The 25,795-nt window shown below is 45.9% G+C and overlaps 1 long non-coding RNA gene across 12 annotated transcripts in view; it reads right to left on the bottom strand.

Annotated features, from left to right (window-relative positions):
- Nucleotides 1-7,696, bottom strand: part of LOC120360976 (uncharacterized) — a 93,068-nt gene extending 85,372 nt beyond the window's left edge. For 10 of the 12 annotated variants that reach the window (XR_012517992.1, XR_012517989.1, XR_012517994.1 and 7 more), the window contains exon 1: nt 7,261-7,696. This is a non-coding gene — a long non-coding RNA (uncharacterized LOC120360976). The remainder of the gene's footprint in view (nt 1-7,260) is intronic. The other 2 variants (XR_012517988.1, XR_012517997.1) reach the window with 2 other exon arrangements.
- Between the last annotated feature and the right edge of the window lie 18,099 nt (nt 7,697-25,795).

Here is a 25,795-nt window from a genome sequence, read left to right as displayed (position 1 = left end):
AGCTGCATGGGCCCCACTTATATGTGGATCTTTTTCAACCAAATGCAGACCTGCATATATGGAGGCCCAACTTTTCACATACCCAGGATCTGCAGGGCCCATAGCGGGGACCTGAGAATGCTAGGATTTTAGTAGAAATAAGGGTCCTGGAACCAACCCATATGGTATATGTCCTATGCATATACCATAGGACAACCAGACTACTTTTACAGTGTTAAGAAACATAAATTTGTCAAGCCTATTAACCTTTCCAGATCATTTGTACTACTCTTACATAGAAACCCTTCTTAGAGGGGATCTAACATATAGAAAATACCTACATAAAATATTCTGCATATTAGGGCTGGGTGCAGTGGCTGATGCCGGTAATCTCAGCACATTGGGAGGCTGAGGTGGGCAGATCACCTGAGGTCAGAAATTCAAGACCAGCCTGAACAACATGGTGAGACCCCGTCTCTACTAAAAACACAAAAATTAGCCAGGCATGGTGGTGGGTTCCTGTAATCTCAGCTAGTTGGAAGGCGGAGGCAGGGGAATCACTTGAACCCGGGAGGCAGAGGTTCCAGTGAGCTGAGATCACACCACTGCACTCCAGCCTGGGTGACAGAGCAAGACTTCATCTCAAAAAAAAAAAAAAAAAAAAGAATATTCTGGGGCCGGGCGCGGTGGCTCAAGCCTGTAATCCCAGCACTTTGGGAGGCCGAGGTGGGTGGATCACAAGGTCAAGAGATCGAGACCATCCCGGTCAACATGGTGAAACCCCATCTCTACTAAAAATACAAAAAAATTAGCTGGGCATGGTGGTGCGTGCCTGTAATCCCAGCTACTCAGGAGGCTGAGGCAGGAGAATTGCCTGAACCCAGGAGGCGGAGGTTGCGGTGAGACGAGATAGTGCCATTGCACTCCAGCCTGGGTAACAAGAGTGAAACTCCTACTCAAAAAAAAAAAAAAAAAAAAAAAAAAAGAATATTCTGCACATTAGTTTCTCTTGCACAACTTCAAAAGTGTTTTAAATGAACACATCTTTTTTTTTTTTATTGCATTTTAGGTTTGAGGGTACATGTGATGAAGATGCAAGATTGTTGCATAGGTACACACATGGCAGTGTGCTTTGCTGCCTTCCGTCCCCTCACCTGTATCTGTCATTTCTCCCCATGCTATCTCTTCCCACCTCCCCACCCCCCCGCCCCTCCCCCATTTCCCCCCAACGGACCCCAGTGTGTAGTGCTCCCCTCCCTGTGTCCATGTGTTCTCATTGTTCAACACCCGCCTATGAGCGAGAATATACGGTGTTTGATTTTCTGCTCTTGTGTCAGTTTGCTGAGAATGATGGTTTCCAGGTTCATCCATGTCCCTACAAAGGACGTGAACTCATCGTTTTTGATGGCTGCATAATATTCCATGGTGTATATGTACTACATTTTCCCTATCCAGTCTATCATCGTTGGGCATTTGGGTTGGTTCCAGGTCTTTGCTATTGTAAACAGTGCTGCAATGAACATTCGTGTGCACGTGTCCTTGTAGTAGAATGATTTATAATCCTTTGGATATATACCCAGTAATGGGATTGCTGGGTCAAATGGGATTTCTATTTTTAGGTCCTTGAGGAATCGCCACACTGTCTTCCACAATGGTTGAATTAATTTACATTCCCACCAACAGTGTAAAAGTGTTCCTATTTCTCCACATCCTCTCCAGCATCTGTTGTTTCCAGATTTTTAAATGATCGCCATTCTAACTGGTGTGAGATGGTATCTCGTTGTGGTTTTGATTTGCATTTCTCTGATGACCAGTGATGATGAGCATTTTTTCATATGTTTGTTGGCCTCCTGTATGTCTTCTTTTGTAAAGTATCTGTTCATATCCTTCGCCCATTTTTGAATGGGCTTGTTTGTTTTTTTCTTGTAGATCTGCTTTAGTTCTTTGTAAATTCTGGATATCAGCCCCTTGTCAGATGGGTAGACTGCAAACATTTTTTCCCATTCTGTTGGTTGCCGATTCACTCTACTGACTGTTTCTTTTGCCGTGCAGAAGCTGTGGAGTTTGATTAGGTCCCATTTGTCTATTTTGGCTTTTGTTGCCATTGCTTTTGGCGTAATGAACACATCTTTAAGCTATGCCATGAAGTCAGCAATAAAATACATTCAAACAATTAATGTTTAAACATATAAATGACTATATACAAGAAATTTACACTTAAAGGCATTTATTATTAAATACTGAAAAAAAAAAGTAACATCTCCAATCAATGGTAACAGCTATAACTGAGGACAGACTTTATTTCAGGAACATATAAGTAATGACTTTTCATCCTAACATTCATCTGGCAAAGTAGGTTGGTTGGTTTGTTTCTTTCGAGACAGGATCTCTCTCTACCACCCAGGCTAGACTGCAATGGCAAAATCATGGCTCACTCCACAGTGATCTCAGCCTCCCGGGCTCAAGTGATCCTCACACCTCAGCCTCCCAAGAAGCTGGAACTAAAATCATGTACCACCATGCCCAGTTAATTTTTCTATTTTTTGTAGAGACAGGGTTTTGCCTTGTTGCCCAGGCTGATCTAAAACTCCTGAGCTCAAGAGATCTGCCAGGTGTCAACCTTCCAAAGTGCTGGGATTACAGGTGTTAGCCAGGCTGTAAGTAGGTGTAAAAATCCCTATTTCACATAAGAAATTGAGGCACTATGCAAGGCCACAAGTCTAAGAACTGGGAGAGCTGGAAGCCCCGCCAGATCCATTAGATTTGAACTCAGTGCACCAAACCAAGGGGACAGGGAGGGCTAACTTAATCGTAGCTGGCAGGCTGCTGTAAGTTTGCAGCAGAACTTTCATTGATTTATAGGAAAAATCGTGAAAAGTAAGGACACAAAACTAAGCTTTTTTTTTTTGAGACAGAATTTCGCTCTTGTAGCCCAGCTGGAGTGCAATGGCACCATCTCTGCTTACTGCAACCTTTGCCTCCCAGGTTCAAGTGATTCTCCTGCCTCTGCCTCTGGAGTAGCTGGGATTACAGTTGCATGTCACCACACCCAGCTAATTTCATATTTTTAGTAGAGAAAGGGTTTCACCATGTTAGCCAGGCTGGCCTGAAAGTAAACTTTTCAATATAACTAAATGATTCCATTTAAAGATCTTTTATTCTGGCCAGGTGCAGTGGCTCATGCCTGTAATCCTAGCACTTTGGGAGGCCGAGGCAGGCAGATTACAAGGTCCAGAGATCGAGACAATCCTGGCCAACATGGTGAAACCCCATCTCAGCTACAAATACAAAAATTAGCTAGGCGTGGTGGCGCATGCCTGTAGTCCCAGCTACTCAGGACACTGTGGCAGGAGAATCACACAAACCAAGGAGGTGGAGGTAGCAGTGTGCCAAGATTGATGGTCCCACTGCACTCCAGCCAGGCGACAGAGCAAGACTCCATCTCAAAAAATAAAAAATAAAATTTATTGTGACAGATTCTGTTCTTTCCAGCTGTTTGAGTGAAAATATCCTTTAGTTAAATAAAATGATGGTGATAAGAGACAGTGGTCTCATATTTGTTTTTATTGGCTGTACCTGGTAGAAATAAAAAATCAGGCCAGGCATGGTGGCTCACGAGGTCAAAAGATCGAGACCATCCTGGCCAACATGGTGAAACCCTGTCTCTACTAAAAATGTAAAAATTAGCTGGGCACGGTGGCATGTACCTGTAATCCCGGCTACTCAGGAAGCTGACACAGGAGAATCACTTGAACCCAGGAGGCAGAGCCTGCAGTGAGCTGAGATCACACAACTGCACTCCAGCCTAGCGACAGTGCGAGACTCCATCTTAAAAAAAAAAAAAAAAAAAAAATCAGCATTTCTATTGTATCCTCCTAATTTTGGGAAAATATTTCTTTAGAGATCTAAAAGTCTTGCCCTTTACATCATTATGGGCCCAAAATAATAGGGGACTTTGCACACAGATAATACATGCCCCTCAAGATTCTCTCTTTAACCTTACCTTATTCTGTTTGGATTAGGACATTTGGGGATTGTGAAATGAGAATAAAGTTGAGTATAAGCAATCCAAAACCATGTGTTGACACTGGATCCTGGAAAAGGACTTTCTTCAGTGTCTTTTTCATCTGTTAAATTTTCTCTGGGCTCAAACTTTTCTCTCTTTCTTTTTTTTGAAATGTAGTTTTGCTCTTTTTGACCAGGCTGGAGTGCAGTGGTGCGATCTTGGCTCACCACAACCCCCACTTCCCAGGTTCAAGTGATTCTCCTGCCTCAGCTTCCCAAGTAGCTGAGATTGTAGGTATGCACCGCCACATCCAGCAAATTTTGTATTTTTAGTAGAGACGGGGTTTCTCCATGTTGGTCAGGCTGGTCTCAAACTCCTGACCTCAGATGATCCACCCGCCTCAGCCTCCCAAAGTGCTGGGATCACAGGCATGAGCTAGGTGGCTTCAAACTTTCTTATTTATTTATTTGAGATGGAATTTCACTCTTGTTTTCCAGACTGGAGAGCAATGGCGTGATCTCGGCTCACCACAACCTGTCTCCCAGGTTCAAGCAATTCTCCTGCCTCAGCCTCCCACGTAGCTGGAATTACAGGCATGCACCACCACGTCCACCCACCTAATTTTAGTAGAAACTGGGTTTCTTATTTTTAGTAGAGACTGGGTTTCTCCATGTTGGTCAGGCTGGTCTCGAACTTCCGACCCCAGGTGATCCACCTGCCTCGGCCTCCCAAAGTGCTGGTATTACAGGCATGAGCCACCACGCCCTGCCTGGGCTCAAACTTTCTTTTCCTAAGAGTCACATCTTTGAGTAGTACATGGTAATCACTACTCAAAAGAAACTAACTTGAGGTTTCCAATAATCAACTTTCATTTAAAGTCTCTTTCAGCTTGACAAAATAAAAACTTTCAATGTTTTATCTATCTACATCCAAAAGAAAATTAGTCTATATGTGTATAATATACATGTGATTTTGATCAGCCTTTATAAACTATTTCCAAAATAAGTTGACCTGTAAATTCATTTATTAAATGAGTTTATAAACTACTTGATTTTTGCAAGTAGTTTATAAAACAGGCTGATCAAACTGAACAAATTTCTTAAAATAATTTCACTGTATAGAAAGCGAGTTATTTACTCTTCTTATTAGCATATCTTATTTTTACCTATCCTTTAACAAGCATCTAAGTCAAACTGTTTTATTTCCACAGCTACACACTGAAAGTTTCAGTCACAATATATTAAACTCACATTTTAAACTATAAAGAGATCCAGTTACCTTTAGTCTTATATGTACTTACATGTACTTTTAATATACTTCTTGATGTTTTACAATGCACAAACACGCAGCTCTTGCAGGATATATAACTATGAGAATATTTAGAGTGTTTGCTAATTAAATGGTTCAAAACTCTCTTTAAAGAAAGTCAATTTTAAGAACTTAAGCATACAGTAAAGTACTCCTTCCATGCCCCAATGTTAAAAGATCCATTTATTTGACTTGTTTCAAAAAAAAAATCTAAAATTGATCATAATTCTGCTTAAATTCCATATTAACCTAGGATCAAAAGTTATTTTTAGTTCTTGTTTCTTAAATACTTGAAATGTGCTGCTGCATAGTTTTCCTTATATATTTATTCATTCCACTAACTTGAGGTGGAAGTACTTATGAGTTTAAAAGTCCTTTCCCAAAGTGGAAATAACATAAAAATTTTGCATAAGACACTCAATGTTTCTCAAAGGGTATCTGAGAGTCTAAGCAGCTTATTAACTTGGTTCAGAAAAACCACCACCAACAAAAGTGAGCTTTTTGTCACTCTGTGTATTTTCCCCTGTAAACTAATACCTACATTTTAAATGCATTTTCAAAATGTTTCATTTGGCCACGTGATAATTTTTTCCCCTGTAAAAAGCTACAGGATTTTGGTTTAAGAGCAAATAAAAAAGAGTATCTGGTCCATGAGAAGGCTAAGTAGAAAGATCCGCACCCTGAAGTTTGTAACCAATAAAAAGACAAACTCCAATGCTACCTTGTTCATGTAATCAACAATAAGTGAGTCGAAATAAACTAGTGAGCTATACATTTCTGTTTGCATACCAATTTACCAATCAACAGGAGGGGAAGAAATTGCTCAAATGTGACTACTGTTAACAAACATATTAACAAACATCTAAATATTAGACATAATCTTTATTAAAATTGTAACCTATCAATTCTGAAATCATTCCTTCAACTTCTGTTGTTTTTAAAACCCCCCAAAAAAACAAGCAAACAAAAGAGCAGCCACCTTTAAAATGTAAATTCCTCCCTTTTTCAAAGTAACTTGCCTGGGAAAATTTAACGGGTTAAAATAAAACGTAACAGACAAACCAATTACAACATTTAAAAAAGAAAAACTAAAACAATCAGTAACACAAACCAATGGCTCATAGTTTAGCAAAGCGTGTGTTTCTAATCTGTTGTGGGTATCCTATTATACTAATAAGCAACAACGTTTAAGTCATTCCAATGCCTAAAACACCACTAGACACGCAACATACTTGTTCTTTACTCCAAGAACAAGCTTAACCTCAGACCCAAACTCAGACCATTTCACCCTCCTGGCACACTGAAATATACGAGGGGAAAATCCAAGAAATCAGAAATGTTAAGTGGCGGTATCTAGGGTCAAATTCGTGTTTGCCCGCAAATGTCACCGTGCCAGTAAGTCTGCAAATTCTCACTAGCGCTGGAGTACAAAGAAGCCTGACCACGGAAACACCTGTCCTAGCACCAGGAAGACACTGGGAAACGCTAGGCCCCTGAGTCCGCGCCGGCCCCGAAGCCTCGGCGGCAGCGATGCCGGGGCAAGAGGTGGCTGCTGGCCTCGCGGGTGCGACGGACAGGGTCCCACACCCCCAACCCGCCTCCCGAGAACCAGAAAATCTGTCAGGCCAGCCGGGCCCCACCCTCCTCAGACCCTCGCGCTCCAGCCCAGCGCGGACCCCGCCAGCCCGACAGCACCGCGACCGCTCCGGCCTCCCGGCTGCATTCTGTCACCTCATCCCTCCCTGGCTGCCCCGAGACCCCGCCACCGTCGCCGCGCGGCCTGGGCTCGGGCCGCCCCTGGGGCGGGAGCGCCCAGCCGCCGCCACCCGGCCGGCTGGACCCCGTCCATTCCCCCGCGGCCCGGTCCGCGCCGCCCGGAGACCCGAGCTCCTGCCTCGCGCTCCCCACTCCCAGCCTCTGCCCTCGCCCCGCGTGGCCGCTCCAGACCACTCTTGAACCCCGGCTACCTGGAGGCAAGGACGGCGGAGCACTTCACCCAGGGCCCTAGGTTGCAGAGGGCCCGATGTCGGGGTCCCCCTCCTTCTCCCGCTCCGTGTGGTCGGCCTAGATGGAGAGCAGGATCCTGGAGGCGCACACGGCTTACTAGGCCACCCGCTCCCATGGCAGCACCGACACCCTCAGCGGGACAGCCACCAGCCTCCTCTGCTCTTCGCCGCCGCTTCACCGCCGACTCCTGCAGCTTCCACCCGCCTCCACCTCGTACACCGCTGCCCGCAGGGGCCTGAGCCAGCCGCCCCGGTCGCGCCCCATTGGCAGGGCCGCTTGCTCCAGGCACCGCCCCCACAGGCGCGGGGCCCAATGCTCGGAGAGGAGTGAGCCTGGCGGAGCGGGAGGGCGCTCAGGAGCACGGGAGGAGGAGGTGGGGCGCTCAATCCCCCAGGAGGCCGAATTGGTAGGCGGAGACTGACGCGGCGCGTAGGGCGGGGCCGGGTAAGGGGCAGGGCCCGGTAAGGGGCGGGGCCCAGGGTGCGGGACGCGACCGCGCGGGAGGGACTTAGGGGAACCATTGCCAGGAACAGGTTGCAAGGATCCCACCGTGGGTGGCTGGGTGAGCCCTCGGCCGGCCCCTCCCTCTGGGGATGGCAATCAGTTGCCATTCTTTTTCCCTTTTTCATCTTTATCTATTGATATTTCTTACGCAATCCAAATCACCCCTGGCCAATGCTTGGGGCTTCTAAGCCACCCTCCTATGACCTGATCTTCCCACCACCACCTCAGGGAGCTTTGTGTTCAATCTGTGCAAAACTTTTTCTTTTTAATGTGCAAAACTATATTTTAAATTAAACAACTATTTTTTTAAAAATGATGTATAGGCTGGCTGTGGTGGCTCATGCCTGCAATCCCAACACTTTGGGAGGCTGAGGCAGGTGGATCACTTGAGGTCAGGAGTTTGAGACTAGCCTGGCCTACATGGTGAAACCCCCGTCTCTAAAAATAAAAATAAAAAATTAGCCAGGCATTGTGGTGCGACTGTAATCCCAGCTACTTGGGAGGCTGAGGCACGAGAATCACTTGAACCCCAGAGGCAGAAGTTGCAGTGAGCCAAATTCACGCCACTGAACTCCATCCTGGGCCATAGAATAAGAGTCTCAAAAAGAGGGATCCAAGATGGCTGATTAGAAGCACCTCAGGATTGCAACTCCCAGTGAAAGTGCAGAGGGTGAGTGGACGCTGCATTTCAAGACGCATTTTTATTGCCCACAGACCAGGAAATTCCCAGGCAGAGGAGCCCCATGGGTCGCCAGCGCGGCTGGTTTGACCAGTGCAGCTGTTTTGCTGGCGATTCTCTGTACAAAATACACAGGTCTGGGCACCATTTTAGCTGGTGATTGAAGCTCTGGGAAGACAGAGGCGCCCATTCAACTGATTAAAAAGAGGACTGAAACAGGGAGCCAGGCCAGGAGATTCCTGGGCAAAAAAGTACCCTGAATCTCAGCGTGGCTGTTTCAGCCAGCATAGGCGCAGTGGGTCACCCCATGGGAAATCACACAGATCCCAGGGCCTTTTTAACAGGTGACTGGAACACCTGGGAGACAGAGTCCACCGTTCAACTAAAAAAAAAAAAGGGGGGGGCTCTAAGGTAGGGAGCCAGATGATCAGTCTCAGCTGGTCCCAGCCCCACAAAAGAACAGCAATCGGAAATGCTCTGGATTGAGACTGTCACAGGAAGCACAGCTGAACCTGGGATGGTCCAGCTCTGTGGAGGAGGGGCGTCCACCATTACCGAGGCAGTCCACCACTATGGAGGTACTTTGCCATTGCTGAGGCAGCCTGCCATTGCCGAGGCAGCCCACCATTGCCAAGGAAGCCCGCCATTATAGAGGTGGGCCACCACAGCAGAGGCAGTTCTAACTACACCCATATAAACAAGACTGCAGGGAAGTTCACACAGCAGCTGGGCAGAGCCCACAGCAGCTCAGTAAAGCCTCTGCAAGCAGACAATGATGACTAAGCGGCCTCCTCACTGGGCAGGGCAGCCCTGAAAAAAGCAACACAACAGAAACTCATAAATAAAGCCCTAACTCCCCGGGACAGAGCACCTGGGAAAAAAAATATTTTAAAAAAAGGGGGGTGGGATTTATGAGTTCTGCTGCAGCAGACTTAAATGTACCTGCCCAGCAGCTCTGAATGAACAATGGAGCTCACAGCTCAGCACTTTAGCTCCTATAAAGGACAGACTGTCTCCTCAAGCAGCTCCATGACACCCATATATCCAAAGAGTCACCTCATGAAGAAGAGCTCAGACTGACATAATGTGAGTATCCTTCTGGGACAAAGATAGCAGAAAAAACTGGCAGCAATCCTTACAGTTCTGCAGCTGCTGCAGGTGATAACCAGGCAAGCAGGGCCTGGAGTGGACCTCAGCAGTCCTACAGCAGAGGGGCCTGAATGTTAGAAGGAAAACTAAGAAACAGAAAGGAATAATTTCATCATCAACAAACTGGACATCCGCTCAGAGACCCAATCTGAAAGCCAACAACTACAAAGACAACAGGTGGATAAATCCACAAAGATGGGAAGAAACCAGAGCAAAAAGGATGAAAACACCTGAAACCAGAAGGCCTTTCCTCCTACAAGGGATCACAACTCCTCACCAGCAGGGGAACAAGGCTGCATGGAGAATGAGTCTGATGAATTGATAAGAAACAGGCTTCAGCCGGGCGCGGTGGCTCAAGCCTGTAATTCCAGCACTTTGGGAGGCTGAGGCGGGTGGAGCACCAGGTCAAGAGATCGAGACCATCCTGGTCAACATGGTGAAACCCCGTCTCTACTAAAAATACAAAAAAAATTAGCTGGGTATGGTGGTCCATGTCTGTAATCCCAGCTATTCAGGAGGCTGAGGCAGGAGAATTGCTTGAACCCAGGAGGTAGAGATTTGGTGAGCCAAGATTGCGCCCTTGTACTCCAGCCTGGGTAACAAGAGCGAAACTCCATCTCAAAAAATAAAAATAAAAATAAATAAATAAATAAAAAGAAACAGGCTTCAGAAGTTGGGTAATAAGAAACATCACTGAGCTAAAAGAACATGTTCTAACCCAATGCAAAGCAACTGATAATCTTGAAAAAAGATTTGACAAAATGCTAACGAGAATAAACAACTTAGAGCGGAATAAGGTTAACTGACAGAGCTGAAAAACGCAACACAAGAAATTCGTGAAGCATACACAAGTTTCAACATCCGAATTGACCAAGCAGAAGAAATGATATCAGAGGTTGAAGATGAATTCAATGAAATAAAACGAGAAGGCAAGATTAGAGAAGAAAGGGTAAAAAGGAATGAACAAAGTCTCCAAGAAATATAGGACTATGTGAAAAGACCTAATCTACATTTGATAGGTGTGCCTGAATGTGACAGAGAGAATGAATCCAAGCTGGAAAATACTCTTCAGGATATTATCCAGGAAGACTTCCCCAGCCTAGCAAGGCAGGCCAATATTCATGTCCCGGAAATACAGAGAACACCACAAAGATATTCCTCAAGAACAGCAACCCCAAGGCACATAATCATCAGATTCACCAGGGTTGAAATAAAGGAGAAAATGCTAAGGCCAGCCAGAGAGAAAGGTTGGGTTACCCACAAAGGGAAGCCCATCAGACTTACAGCAGATCTCTCATCAGAAACCCTACAAGCCAGAAGGGAGTGGGGGCCAATATTCAACATCCTTAAAGAAAAGAATTGGCCGGGCGCGGTGGCTCAAGCCTGTAATCCCAGCACTTTGGGAGGCCGAGGCGGGTGGATCACGAGGTCGAGAGATCGAGACCATCCTGGTCAACAAGGTGAAACCCCGTCTCTACTAAAAATACAAAAAGTTAGCTGGGCATGGTGGTGCGTGCCTGTAATCCCAGCTACTTAGGAGGCTGAGGCAGGAGAATTGCCTGAGCCCAGGAGGCGGAGGTTGCGGTGAGCCGAGATCGCGCCATTGCACTCCAGCCTGGGTAACAAGAGCGAAACTCCGTCTCAAAAAAAAAAAAAAAAAAAAAAAAGAAAAGAATTTCATATCCAGCCAAACTAAGCTTCATAAGTGAAGGAGAAATAAAATCCTTTATGAACAAGCAATTACTCAGAGATTTCATCACCACCAGGCCTGCTTTACAAGAGCTCCTGAAAGAAGCACTAAACATAGAGAGGAACAACCAGTACCAGCCACTCCAAAAAAATACCTAATCATAAACAGCATCAACACAATGAAGAAACTGCATCAACTAATGGGTAAAACAGCCAGCTAGCATCAAAATGGCAGGATCAAATTCACACATAACAATATTAACCCTAAATGTAAATGGGCTAAATGCCCAATCAAAAGACACAGACCGGCAAATTGGATAAAAAGCCAAAACCCATTGCTGTGCTGTATCCAGGAAACCCATCTCACATGCAAGGATACACAAAGGCTCAAAATAAAGGGATGGAGGAAGATTTACCAAGCAAATGGAGAGCAAAAAAAAGCAGGAGTTGGCCGGGCGTGGTGGCTCAAGCTTGTAATCCCAGCATTTTGGGAGGCTGAGGCGGGTGGATCACGAGGTCAAGAGATCAAGACCATCCTGGTCAACATGGTGAAACCCTGTCTCTACTAAAAATACAAAAAATTAGCTGGGCATGGTGGCACGTGCCTGTAATCCCAGCTACTCAGGAGGCTGAGGCAGGAGAATTGCCTGAACCCAGGAGACGGAGGTTGCGGTGAGCCGAGATTGTGCCATTGCACTCCAGCCTGGGTAACAAGAACGAAACTCTGTCTCAAAAAAAAAAAAAAAAAAAAAAAAAAAAAAAAAAAAAAAGCAGGAGTTGCAATTCTCGTCTCTGATAAAATAGACTTTAAACCAACAAAGATCAAAAGAGACAAAGAAGGACATTACATAATGGTAAAAGGATCAATGCAACAAGAAGAGCTAATGATTCTAAGTATATACCCACCCAATACAGGAGCATCCAGATACATAAAGCAAGTTCTTAATGACTTACAAAGAGACAGACTCCCACACAATAATAGTGGGAGACTTTAACACCCTATTGTCAATATTAGACAGATTAATGAGACAGGAAATCAACAAGAATAACCAGGACTTGAAATCAAGGCTGGACCAAGCAAACCTAATAGACATTTATAGAACTCTCCACCCCAAATCCACAGAATATACATTCTTCTCAGCACCACATCACACCTACTCTAAAATTGACCACATAATTGGAAGTAAATCACTCCTCAGCAAATGCAAAAGCAAAGAAATCATAACAGTCTCTCAGACGACAGTGCAATCAAGTTAGAACTCAGAATTCAGAAACCAACTCAGAACCACACAGCTTCAGGGAAACTGAACAACTGGCTCTTGAATGTTGACTGGATAAACAATGAAATGAAGGCAGAAATAAAGGTGCTCTTCAAAACCAACAAGAACGAAGACACAACGGGGACACATTTAAAGCAGTCTCTAGAGGAAAATATATAGCAATAAATGCCCACATGAGAAGCAAGGAAAGATCTAAAATCGACACCCTATCATCAAAATTGAAAGAGCTAGAGGAGCAAGATAAAAAAACACTCAAAACCTAGCAGAAAACAAGAAATAACTAAGATCAGAGCAGAACTGAAGGAGATAGAGACACAAAAAAACCTTCAAAATATCAATATATCCAGGTTTTTCAAAAAGATCAACAAAATAGACCACTAGCCAGATTAATAAAAAAGAAAAGAATAATCAAATAGATGCAAAAAAAAAAAAAAAAAACAATAAAGGGGATATCACCACAGATTCCACAGAAATACAAACCATCATCAGAGATTATTACCAACAACTCTATCCACATAAACTAGTAAACCTGGAAGAAATGGATAAATTCCTGGACACTTGCATCCTCCTAAGCCTAAACCAGGAAAAAGTTGAAACCCTGAATAGACCAATAACAAGGGCAGAAGTTGAGGCAGCAATTAAGAGCCTACCACCCCAAAAAAGCCCAGGTCCAGATGGGTTCACAGCCGAATTCTACCAGACATATGAAGAGGAACTGGTACCATTCCTTCTGAAACTATTCCAGACTATTCAAAAAGAGGGAATCCTTCCCAAATCATTTATGAGACCAACATCATCCTGATACCAAAACCTGGCAGAGACTCAACAAGAAAAGAAAACTTCAGGCCAATATTCATGACGAACATAGATGCAAAAATCTTCAATAAAATACTGGCAAGCCGATTGCAACAGCGCATCAAAAAGCTTATCCACCATGATCAAGTAGGATTCATCTCAGGGATGCAAGGCTGGTTCCACATACACAAATCTATAAATGTAATTCACCACATAAACAGAACCAAAGACAAAAACCCCACGATTATCTCAATAGATGCAGAAAAGGCCTTTGACAAAATTCAACAGCCCTTTATGCTAAAAACCCTCAATAAACTAGGCATTGATGTCCACTTATAAGGACCAGATAAATATGATACATTCATGCAGTGAAATTATATGCAGTTGTTAAAAGTGAGGTGGTGCTAAATATAATGATATGAAACAAGTTCCAAGACATATTATTAAGAATACCAGCCGGGAGCGGTGGCTCAAGCCTGTAATCCCAGCACTTTGGGAGGCCGAGGCGGGTGGATCACGAGGTCAAGAGATCGAGACCATCCTGGTCAACAAGGTGAAACCCCGTCTCTACTAAAAATACAAAAATTAGCTGGGCATGGTTGTGCGTGCCTGTAATCCCAGCTACTCAGGAGGCTGAAGCAGGAGAATTGCCGGAACCCAGGAGGCAGAGGTTGCGGTGAGCCGAGATCGCGCCATTGCAGTCCAGCCTGGGTAACAAGAGCGAAACTCCGTCTCAAAAAAAAAAAAAAAAAGGCCGGGCGCGGTGGCTCAAGCCTGTAATCCCAGCACTTTGGGAGGCCGAGGCGGGTGGATCACGAGGTCGAGAGATCGAGACCATCCTGGTCAACATGGTGAAACCCCGTCTCTACTAAAAATACAAAAAATTAGCTGGGCATGGTGACACGTGCCTGTAATCCCAGCTACAAAGGAGGCTGAGGCAGGAGAATTGCCTGAACCCAGGAGGCGGAGGTTGCGGTGATTGCGGTGAGCCGAGATCGCGCCATTGCACTCCAGCCTGGGTAACAAGAGCGAAACTCCGTCTCAAAAAAAAAAAAAAAAAGAATACCAACGCCACGCACAGTGGCTCACACCTGTAATCCCAGCACTTTGGGAGGCTCAGGTGGGAAGACGGCTTGAGCTCAGGAGTTTGAGACCAGCCTGGGCAGCATAGTGAGATCACATCTCTACAAAAATTAAAAAATTAGCCAGGCATGACAGTGCACACCTATGGTATCTGCTACTTGGGAGACTGAGGTGGGAGGATCACTTGGGTCCATGAGGTTGAGGCTGCAGTAAGCTATGATTGTGCCACTGGGATCCAGCTTGGGTGACAGAGCAAGACCCTGTCTCAAGAAAGAAATAGGATGAGGCTGGTCATGGTGGCTCACGCCTGTCATCCCAGCACTTTGGGATTAGCCGGGCATATTGGCAGGTGCCTGTAATTTTAGCTACTCAGGAGGCTGAGGCAAGAGAATTGCTTAAACCTGGAAAGCAGAGGTGTCAGTGAGCCGAGATCGCACCATTGCATTTCAGCCTGGGCAACACGAATAAAACGCGTCACAAAGAAAAAAAAAAAAAAAAAAGTTTCTGTGTTAAAAAAAAAAAAAAGAGGCCAGGCGCGGTGGCTCAAGCCTGTAATCCCAGCACTTTGGGAGGCCGAGGCGGGTGGATCATGAGGTCAAGAGATCGAGACCATCCTGGTCAACATGGTGAAACCCCGTCTCTTCTAAAAATACAAAACATTAGCTGGGCATGGTGGCGCATGCCTGTAATCCCAGCTACTCAGGAGGCTGAGGCAGGAGAATTGCCTGAACCCAGGAGGCGGAGGTTGCAGTGAGCCGAGATCGTGCCATTGCACTCCAGCCTGGATAACAAGAGTGAAACTCTGCCTCAAAAAAAAAAAAAAAAAAAAAAGAAAAGAAAAGAAAAGAAAAAGAAAAGAAAAGAAAAGAAAAAGAATGTCCATAATATATTATTACAAAAAAAGAAAGTTGAAAAAATGAAAATAAAGTTGCAGAACAATGTGATTTGGGGAAAATATGCATGCGAATCAACTTGCTAAGAAAAAAGACTTAGAAGATACACAGAAAAGCATTCATACTGGCTACACATGAAGAGTGGAAGCAGGGCTGGGAGTGGGAGTGCACTTTTGCTTTATGCAAGTCTATAAGGCTTGATTTCTTTTTCAACAAATGTGTGTATTCCTTTTGTCATAAAAAGAAATTAATTGACCAGGTACAGTGGCTTACACCTGTAATCTCAGCACTTTGGGAGGCCAAGACAGGTGGATCACCTGAGGTCAGGAGTTTGAAACCAGACTGGCCAACATGGTGAAACCCTGGCTTCATTAAAAATACAAAATTAGCCAGGCGTGGTGGTGCACATCCGTAGTCCCAGCTACTTGGAAGCCTGAAGCAGGAGAATTGCCTGAACCAGGGAGGTGGAGGTTGCAGTGAGCCGAGATTGCACCATTGCACTCCAGCCTGGGCAACAAGGGCAAAACTCTGTCTCAAAAAAAAAAAAAAAAAGAAAAAGAAAAAGAAAAGAAAAAAGAAAGAAATTTATCAATAACAACCGCAACCTTAAAGCATGATAAAGCAGAGCAGGAACCGCTGGGTCAATTAGCCTTGGAGAACAGCAATAAACATTAAACAGTGTGGAGGGCCACTGTGGTGGGAGGTGAGAATAATGAATAAATAGTGACTGCAGTGCTAAAGGCTCTGGCTGATTTAGAAGAAGGTGGGATAAACTTAGTCAAACACAGAGCAGAAAAAAGGGAACTCACTTCCATATACGATTGATCTGAAGACATTGTTGAGTCCACAGCCTGGCTGGAAGTCACCCCCATTGGGGTAGATGTCAGTGTGACCCACAGGCATCTGAATATCAACGCTCAAGCAGAAGGAATGTGTGGATGTGGAGGACATTGACAAAATCTGCATCGTCAGGAGAGAGCCTCTTGTGGAGGTCCGCCCCTTCAAACATGGACCCAGCAAGAGCCAAACCTGCAGCAGAAGGGGCCCCAAACAGCTACATCAGGTGCACCCAGTCAGTGAGTCCTGATTACAAGTTAAGTCTGCATGTGCAGAATGAAGGTGCCTTCTGAGCCCAGCCTGAAGAATCAAGACATGGAAAGCGTGGAAGAAAAGAAGAGGCCGGGCGCGGTGGCTCAAGCCTGTAATCCCAGCACTTTGGGAGGCCGAGGCGGGTGGATCACGAGGTCGAGAGATTGAGACCATCCTGGTCAACATGGTGAAACCCCGTCTCTACTAAAAATACAAAAAAATTAGCTGGGCATGGTGGCGCATGCCTGTAATCCCAGCTACTCAGGAGGCTGAGGCAGGAGAATTTCCTGAACCCGGGAGGCGGAGGTTGCGGTGAGCCGAGATCGCGCCATTGCACTCCAGCCTGGGTAACAAGAGCGAAACTCGGTCTCAAAAAAAAAAAAAGAAGAAGAAACCCATGTCCATATGCAATTGACTCCAAGACATCATTGCAGAAATTAAATTATACAGTTATGGAATTCATACTTTCTTCTGAAGCCTTTGTGCATCCCGACACCTCAACCAAACCCAGTAAACTAGCCACAAGGTTCAGGCTGCCACACAGCTCCAGGGAACTGCTCCTGTTAAAACTGAAGCAGTTCTAGAAAGAACTCAGACTGCCTAAAATCAAACCATTTGTCCCATTCATTCTGCCACTGAGCAGCTTTCACGTCCTTAATTTTAGCAGAATTTTTACAGAATAACTAAGCTGCCTATATCCTTCTGGAAGGAGAACAGGAGGGCACTATGCCAAAAACAGCTGGCAATCCAGTCCAGTTGGCTACTCATAGGTTCCTGGAGCCAGTCAAGTTGCTTTAGTTAAGTTCAGCTCTCAGGGAGGGACAGCTCCCTCTAGGCAGAAGTTGACGAGTGTAATTAAGCGTAATTAGAGGGATCCTTAAGAGCCAGTGGAGCTGGGCTACAGCCCTCAGGAGAGCCACTTTCTGAAAGGCCATTGTGTGCCAGCATTAATACCACCCGACTGGAGTCCCGATTGGCCCTTAGTGAATGACTGTTACATTCTTCACAGCTGTCTGAAATACAAGCAGCACACAAGGAAAGAGGGGAAGAGGTTCTGGATTCTGGAAACACCAGAATTCTAATTGACCAAAATAAAGGAAATGAAATCTTGTATAAAGCCACAGAACTCCCTCCCTGGGCTCATCGTCCATCTGTGAATGATGAAAAAGATTTGATCGGTCATGTTGAATCCACAGTCTCCTAAGGGCTGGCTGTGGCCAAAGGAGAGGTACCATCCTTCATGCTCTGGGTCCTTGGAGGTGCAGAGGTTGAAGCTCACAGAGGGTTTGATCTCAGCCTGTACAGTTTTGGGTTTGTGGGGCTCATCTGGAGAGACAGAACAGAGTGGGTGCATCAAGCAGACTTGGGGAGTGAGAGACCTGGGGTCTGGTTCTAGTTCAATCATGAGCAAATTGGTTAAGCCACCTGGGTTTCAGTTGACAACTGCTGAATGTTCCCTTTCCACCTCCCAGAAAAACTATGAAGATATGAAAAGGACAGCTCATCTATACTTAATATTAGTTAGTCACTAGTATTAATTACTGTCACTCTGAAATAAATAGGTCTCTCTTGCTTTTTCCTCTTCTTTCCTATCAAAAGGCATTCTCCTTCCTTTCTACCTTTTTTTTTTTTTTTTTTTTTGAGATGGAGTTTCTCTTTTGTTTCCCAGACTGGGGTGCAATGGCACAATCTCAACTCACTGCAACCTCTGCCTCCCGGGTTCAAGAAATTCCCCAGCCTCAGCCTCCTTTTTTTTTTTTTTTGAGTCTTCACTGTCCATTTTTATTTAGTGGGTTTATATCTTGTTCATCGCTACAATGAACATCCTAATTTCATACAAAGGGGTCACATGCTTTCCTTCTTAGGTGGAGGGAGTAGTTATCTTCTGTGTTTGCAAAGAGAAGATAGATGATATTTAGCTTCCCAAACAGCTTGTGGGTAAATTTTCTAATAAGGCTTTTGATACAATAAATATCCTGTGATTCTGTTCTTCGGCAATGAACAACTTCTACCTTTCCTCTTGGAGAAGTGAGTACTGACATTTTTTATCCTGGGGATGCACCCTTGACGCCCTGAACCGCAGTCCCTTTGTCGCTGCGAGGCAGACCGGCGCTACCCACCTCACTCGCAGCTCCTGAGTTGCTGGGATTACAGGCATGAGCCAACAAGCTCAGCTAATTTTGTATTTTTTTGTAGAGACGAGGTTTCTCCATGTTGTTCAGGCTGGTCTGGAACTCCCGACTTCAGGTGATCCACCTTCCTTGGCCTCCCAAAGTGCCGAGATTACAGGTATGAGCCACCAGCCCCAGAACCTTTCTATTTTTGGAGTACAGGTCCTCAATTCTTTTTCTGAAATGCTTGGGACCAAGTGAGTTTCAGATTTCAGAAGTTTTAAGATTTTAGAAAGGCATTATAGAGCATACACCATATATTATATAATGCTGCCGGTGGGCCTGAGCTATCCCCTCAAATCAAATGCCCTAATATTTCTGCAGAGAAACACATAATCACTCACACTTGAGGGCAAACACAAAGATAATCAATAGCCTCCTGTCATCTTGGGCCAGGTTTTTGCTGCCAAATTAGTTCAGATCAGGTAAGGCCAGATTTTGCTGCCAAACAAGTTACCAAACACATTTTCCAATTTTGAGAGACTGGATTTCAGAACTGGAGGCAAGAGGCTGTGGACCTGTTGGGAAATAGGCTTCCCCTAGTGTTCCCATCTAGGGAAACTCAGGTATCCTCAGCACCCTTTCTAATGGTGGCATGTGCCAGGCAATCATCTAGTTTGTTAAGTGAATGACTAAAGCCACGGAGAAACTCCCACGAGCAACAAAATCCCTTCTTCCCCCTCCCTGCTCATGCACAGTGCCACCTGGGAGACGGCCCTGCTCCCAAAGTGCAGCTGAGGTTACTGATGGCTCCTGTGGCTGAACACTGGGTAGGTACTGTCGTCATGACACTGTTTCAGAAAGTCATACGTGGCCCCACCCAGCACTCTTCCAGCCATCCTGAATGCATCACTGGACAACTGGCTAGGAAGTGAGAGTATCAGAGTCTCCTATCAACTGGCAGGCAAGGATGCCAAACAACCATCTTGGAGTTAACATATCTCAGAGTTAAGAAGCCAAAGGAAAAAGATACCAAAAGGAAAGAGATATAGCGGTGGAGAGGGTGGAGCAAAAGGAGGGGGAGGGTAGAAGAATGCAGCAGATGGAAAAGGAATAAGGTTCCAGAAAATGCTGCTGAATATACATGAGCAGAACTCACGTTAACTGTCTTGAAAGTAATGAACAAAAGCCCCCACCAGCAGAAATGTCAATCACAGATAAAATGAGTTTGACAACTCCCCAGCTTCTACCCAGATAGCCACTCATGTGGAGACCAGATGGGGAAGTCTAAGAGAAAAAGAGGCTGCTGGCTTCCTGAGACAGATCTGTGGATAAACCCACATATGGGACAAAGACTCTTCCCCTTGGCGTCTGACCCCCTCTGGCCCCAAAGCTCTCTAGCTGCATCCCTACTACTTTTGGACTGGGCCGCTTCAGCCTCTGGGACTTTCTGATTGTTCTTCACCCAGATGTTCTTTTGCCTCCTTCTCTCACCCCCTTCAGCTCTCTACTGAACGGCCGACTTCTCCATAAGGCCTTCCCTGACCACATCCTAACATTGCCACCTTCTCCCACCAGCATGCTGCACCTTCCTCCTCTGCTTGATTTTTCTCCATAATATTGAGCACCACTGATATTTTAATCAGTACACTGTCTGTCTTCCCACTGAAAGGTGAATGTCCAGAAATCAGAGATTGCCATCTGTTTTGTTCACTGCTGTCTGCCCGGCTCCCAGAATAGTGCCTGGCACTAAGCAGGCTTGCAGTAAATACTTTTTGGAATGAATGAAATGACTCACACGTACTCAGAGGCACGAAACACAGAAGTTAGAAGGAACTTAAGCATTTCACAGGTGAGGAGCCAGAAATAAGACCTGCCCAGGCAATGCTTCTAGTTAGCACCAGAGTTGGAAACACGTCGAGTAAAGCAAGGCTTTCCATTCATTCACAGTCACCCTCTTTACATGCAGAAGCAAACACAGACCATTTGGCACAACCTCTGCAGATTCTAGTAGAAGATGAGATGATGGGGTTCAGTTGAGGTTCTCCCGAGCCTTCCCCTGCTAACCAGCTGACTTAGTTTTTCCTCTTGGTGACTGCCTCTGGCTCCCCCAGGGCAGGCTGCATCCACTGGAAAAGACTGCCACGCAAAACCCAACATGAAGAAAAGCTAGAAGCCAGAAGGAGGAAAGGAAGGAGGAGTGGGAAGAGGAAGAGTCGGGGGAGCACAAGAGTGCTGAAGAGGAAAAGGCTGGCTTCCTGGGGAATCAGCCTGCAGCTTCTATGCACAAGTGATCCACACTCGCTCCCTGTAAGCGCTAATCAAACCAAAGCAGCTACCTTTCCACTTGAACTTTCAAGACACCTACACCAAGATTAAAAGGCAGCTCTAGGAGACAGAGCTCTTTCTAAGAACCTTCTTGACTGTCAAACTTCCAGATTCAGGCATGAGGACAAGGTTTCAGAGCTGCTGGCAGGCCACTGGGCTGGCTGGACAGCACCAGCAGGGGCTGAGGGTGCCACATAAGGGAAGGAGAGGGCTAGCAAGAGCCAGCACACCCTGTCAGCCTTTGCCTCTGGCATGACTTGCCGGGGATGCCCCCTTCAGAAGCGGAGAGAGACAAGTGGACTCCAAAGTGGATTGGAGGAGAAAATGGACAGCGCAGTGGGAAAGGAAGAATTTCAGAGGAACGAGGAGGGATCGAAGAATCGGGGAGACGGAGGGGATCCAGCACAGAAAAGAAGTGGCGGGGGATGGGGGAATAAAAATAAATGCACATTACCTTCCAGCCTCCCTTCGGATCAAAAGGTGCAGGGCTCCTCGCAGCAAAGCAACAGTAGAGGCTCCAGAAACAGAGCGGAGGAACGGAGATTCTCATCCTGCACCGCCACACCCCCTCCCCTGAAACAAAAGTTTTACAAAACAAAAACCACCTCTTGGTGTTTCCAGCAGTCCCAGCCGGTAAAACCAAAAGAGAGCAGCCTTCTCCCGGCCAGGAGCTGGGGAGCTGGACGCGGAGAAGATGGAAAATGAAAACTTGACGTCGGCCGGGCACGATGCCTCACGCCTGTAATCCTAGCGCTCTGGGAGGCCGAGGCGGGCGGATCACTTGAGGTCGGGAGTTCAAGACCAACCTGACCAACATGGTGAAACCCTGTCTTTAAAAAAAAAAGAAAAAAGAAAGAAAGAAAGAAAACTTGACGGCACGAAGCCTCGGGCGGTGGCAGGGAGAGAGTGTGAACGGCTTCCACCAGAACCGGATCTGCCCTCGCCCCGAAGCCTGTCAGAGAGAAGGGCTTGCTGCGGTCACACTCCTATAGAGATAGTTTTAAAAGTATGGGAGTCATCTGACCCTTCGCCGGATAGTGATTTGCATAATTTATTCCCGTCTCTGGACTCTGATTGGTCACACCGTCGCTGACGACAGAATCGAAACTGGAGAAAGTTTGAATGAAACGGCAGTACACTTGGTTGAATGAAACGGATGCAGTGGGCTCCGCCTTGCTTCCTCCCGGACCGCTCCGCAGGCAGCTGAGTCTCCAGCAACCCTAGCTTTCTCCCACTGCCCTCCCCGAGCCCCGAAGATCCTCCTCTCGCCCCTGCCACTCCAAGTGGTGGGGCGGACATTTCCCCGAAACCCTGCGCCCTCTGGGGACCCGATCCCTGGAGAAGAAGGAGCAAAGCCACACTCTCTCTGGGAGTGGTCTGCCCTCGCTCCGGTCCAGGAGTCCGTCAGGAGAGCCACCTGGTAATCCCTTGGTCCTTCTCTCTCCCCTCCCACCCAGCGAGGGCTGCAACAGGTGCAGACCGAGCGGACACACAATAACCCGACAGAGCCTGGGCCGCGCTGGAGGATTGCACAGTCCCTGTTCGGGGTCCTCCCGCCGCCACTAGCTGCAAAACTCTAGGCCAGCCAGTCAGCTTCTCTGAGGCGGTTCTCTCCTCTGCAATAAGTGGGTGACAACAACCTATCCCCGGCTTAGGGATATTGGGAAAACTAAGAGTTCACAGAGCAAAGCACTTAGCGCGGCGCAGGGCCGGTGGCAGGCACTCTCCTCCGGTGGGGTGGAGGACTAGAGGAACACCAGGCGGCCTTCTTAAAGGGATCAGTGAGCCGAGATTTGGGGGCTAAGACCTGCCGCCAGCGGTAGTTCCTTGGTGAGTGAAATCAAGCACTTCCTTTCTCTCTTTTCTCCATCATTTCCCCCACGTTTCTCCTTCCCTTTATTGATCCGGGTCCTGGGGCAGAAAGCAGCCAGAGAGGCAGAACTTGGCCCAGAGTCTGCATCTGGCCCTGGGAGCTGGGGCTGAGCCCCGAACACTGGAGAGACAGCTGCGCCAACAGCCATTGCTGATGCTCAGAGAGGCTGCGCCCCCTCATCCAGCCTCGCTCCAGCCGGGCGGAGCCGGCTTTTCAAGGTGACACACTTGACCATGTGTAGCCCTGCAGTCGCCTGGAACAGGTCCTGTCCCTGTCTGGAGAAGCAAACCCCCCTCCCCCCGCAGCAGCCCCGTACCCCTTCCTCCCTAGCATCGGGTTTCCAGCTGGAGAGACCTGTGTGGAGAAACAGAGCCCCGGCCAGCAGAGCCTGTTCCGAGACCACTCCTCCTTACTTTTGTCACTTCAGCTGCCAGCAGAGCAGCTTTGTCCCTTGCGTGTGCTATCATTCATCAACAAGACGCGCGCTGGCTTTAGTTTTTGAGTGTAGAAGTCAGTGGTCTGCATGGGTTGGTAAATGTCACCCCTAGGTGTGTGTGCTGTTCTCTCTCTCTCTCTCTCTCTCTCTCTCTCTCTCTCTCTCTCTGCCCCACCCCCACCCCCTTCATTAGCAAACTATACAGACATAGGTCTGATGTTATCTACATTTTACAGATGGGAAAACTGAATCATGGGGACAGGCTGCAGATTTGAAGAAGATTTCAGGACAACTAGGTCTTGCTCCTCTATTCTAGGTTTGATTTGGCCAATTGACCTTTAAATATGAGCCCTTGGCAACTCAATCTCCATCTCTTTAGTGGGTGAGCCACGGGGTAAGTTGTAGTCAAAAATCTTCTTTCCTAGCCCTGGCTACATAGAGAGGCACTGTTCTCTACTAAAAAAGTTAAAAGAATTAGCCAGGCAAGGTGGTACACCTGTAGTGCAAACTATTAATACTTGGGAGGCTGTGGAAGGAGTCCTTGAGCCCAGAAATTCAGGAGGTCAGGGATGCAGTGTACCATGATCACACCACTGCACTCCAGCCTGGACTACAGAACAAAAAAGAAATCTCCTTCCCTGTTCTGAGTTGCTCACAGCCATGGTCCCTAGAACATTAACTGGATAATATGGAGGGTGTGTCTTGAGAAGCTTTGGCATAGGTGAGATAGCCCCTTGGAAGCTAGGGTATTTTGCAGGGTATTTTTGCAAGGTGGTCCTGCAAAGTTGGTTATCCTGCTTAGAGAAAAATAAAACCTGTGTTTTACAGGTTCAACAAAATCAACATCCATTTTTTAACAGTCAAGTCTATGAAACCATTTAGGTTTTCTTGCTAGTTGGTTGGAGAGCTCTCCTGTGTCTCCATATTAAAATATTATGCAAGAACTTACAAAGGACATCATGGAATTATAATTGTAGCATTAGAATATATGATATCAACTGTTCTGCTCCATATTTCCCAGAACAAGGAGATCTGAAGAGCCTCCTGTGTGAAGAAGTTCCAGCTGAGGAGTCTTGGTGAAAACTTCTGCTTTGTGGCAGTCAAAATTTCAAGGTCTCAGGCAACACATGGAAAGGTTTCCAGTCATTCTTATTTGGCAGCCTAGCATCTAAAGACCCTTCCTACGTTAAAGGAATAAGTTTTTTCTACTTAAAAAAGCTCAAAAGCAATTGCTCACCTGCCCAGCCACCCTTGCAGCTAGAGCCCCCAATTCAAAGTCAATCATGTGAACTCTGAATTGAAAGCTAATGAGGCTAGAAGCACATACCCACTCCACTCTGACAATGGGCAGCCAGCTCTGGTTCTTTGGGGCAGCAGTGGGTCACTTCCAGACTAGTCTGCACTGGGATTTGGGACATTGCTATCTGCCTGAGTATATTCTCCATGCCTGGTTCTTCTCTGCAAAGATTCCAAGTGTTACCCAGTATTCTCTTAATGAGATCCTCTTTGACATTCATTATCCAAAGACTGTTTATATTCTTTCAACTAAGAAAATGACTTAATTGCCACATGCTTATTGAGAAGCAGATGCTTATTGAGATAAACAGGCCCTCTGATGTATTGCTGGTGGGATTGCAAAATGATGTAACTTATATAGAGGAAACATTGGCAATGGTTATCAATCATCAACTCCACAATCCTACTTTTAAGAAAGTATTTCAAAGAATGACTGACCAAAATATCCAAATGTATCTCACTATGGTTTTATGATTGACATTTGGCAGCCATATGAATGCCTGTAAGTAGGAATAAACTAGGTTTCAACCATACAGTAGAACACTGTGCAGCCAGAAGAAGCAGCAAAGATGATTTCTACAGAGATCTCATAGAGTGGATAAAAATAGTTTCATGATAGTTTTTTATAAGAAAAAGGAAAGATACAAGTATATATATACACACACACATATATATGTATATATACATATATATATATTTGGGAAAAAAGCATCAAACACTGGAAGGATTAACCAAAAGCATTTATGAATATTTACCTCCAGGAACAGGAAGGTAACAGAGTGAAAAAACACTTTTGGAAGAAAGATTTCTCTGAATATATTTTATCATGTTGTTTAAGCATTAGAAACATTTTTAAATGCTTTATTTATAAAAATAAAATTATAGAGCCTGGCGCGGTGGCTCAAGCCTGTAATCCCAGCACTTTGGGAGGCTGAGGCGAGTGGATCACGAGGTCAAGAGATCGAGACCATCCTGGTCAACATGGTGAAACCCCGTCTCTACTAAAAATACAAAAAAATTAGCTGGGCATGGCGGCGCATGCCTGTAATCCCAGCTACTCAGGAGGCTGAGGCAGGAGAATTGCCTGAACCCAGGAGGCGGAGGTTGCGGTAAGCCGAGATCGCGCCATTGCACTCCAGCCTGGGTAACAAGAGCGAAACTCCGTCTCAAAAAAAAAAAAAAAAAAAAAAAAATCCTGAAGTAATTGGTTAGTTCATAACCAATACTATGGCCAAAATAAAACTCTAGAGGATTCAGCTATTCCCCGATGATTTCACTTGGAAAATGCCT

Source organism: Saimiri boliviensis, chromosome 6 (genome assembly GCF_048565385.1).
Source record: "Saimiri boliviensis isolate mSaiBol1 chromosome 6, mSaiBol1.pri, whole genome shotgun sequence".
NCBI classification, from domain to species: Eukaryota; Metazoa; Chordata; class Mammalia; order Primates; family Cebidae; genus Saimiri; species Saimiri boliviensis.
The sequence above is the reverse complement of the archived record's forward strand: the minus strand, read 5'-3'. Positions and strand labels throughout refer to the sequence as shown.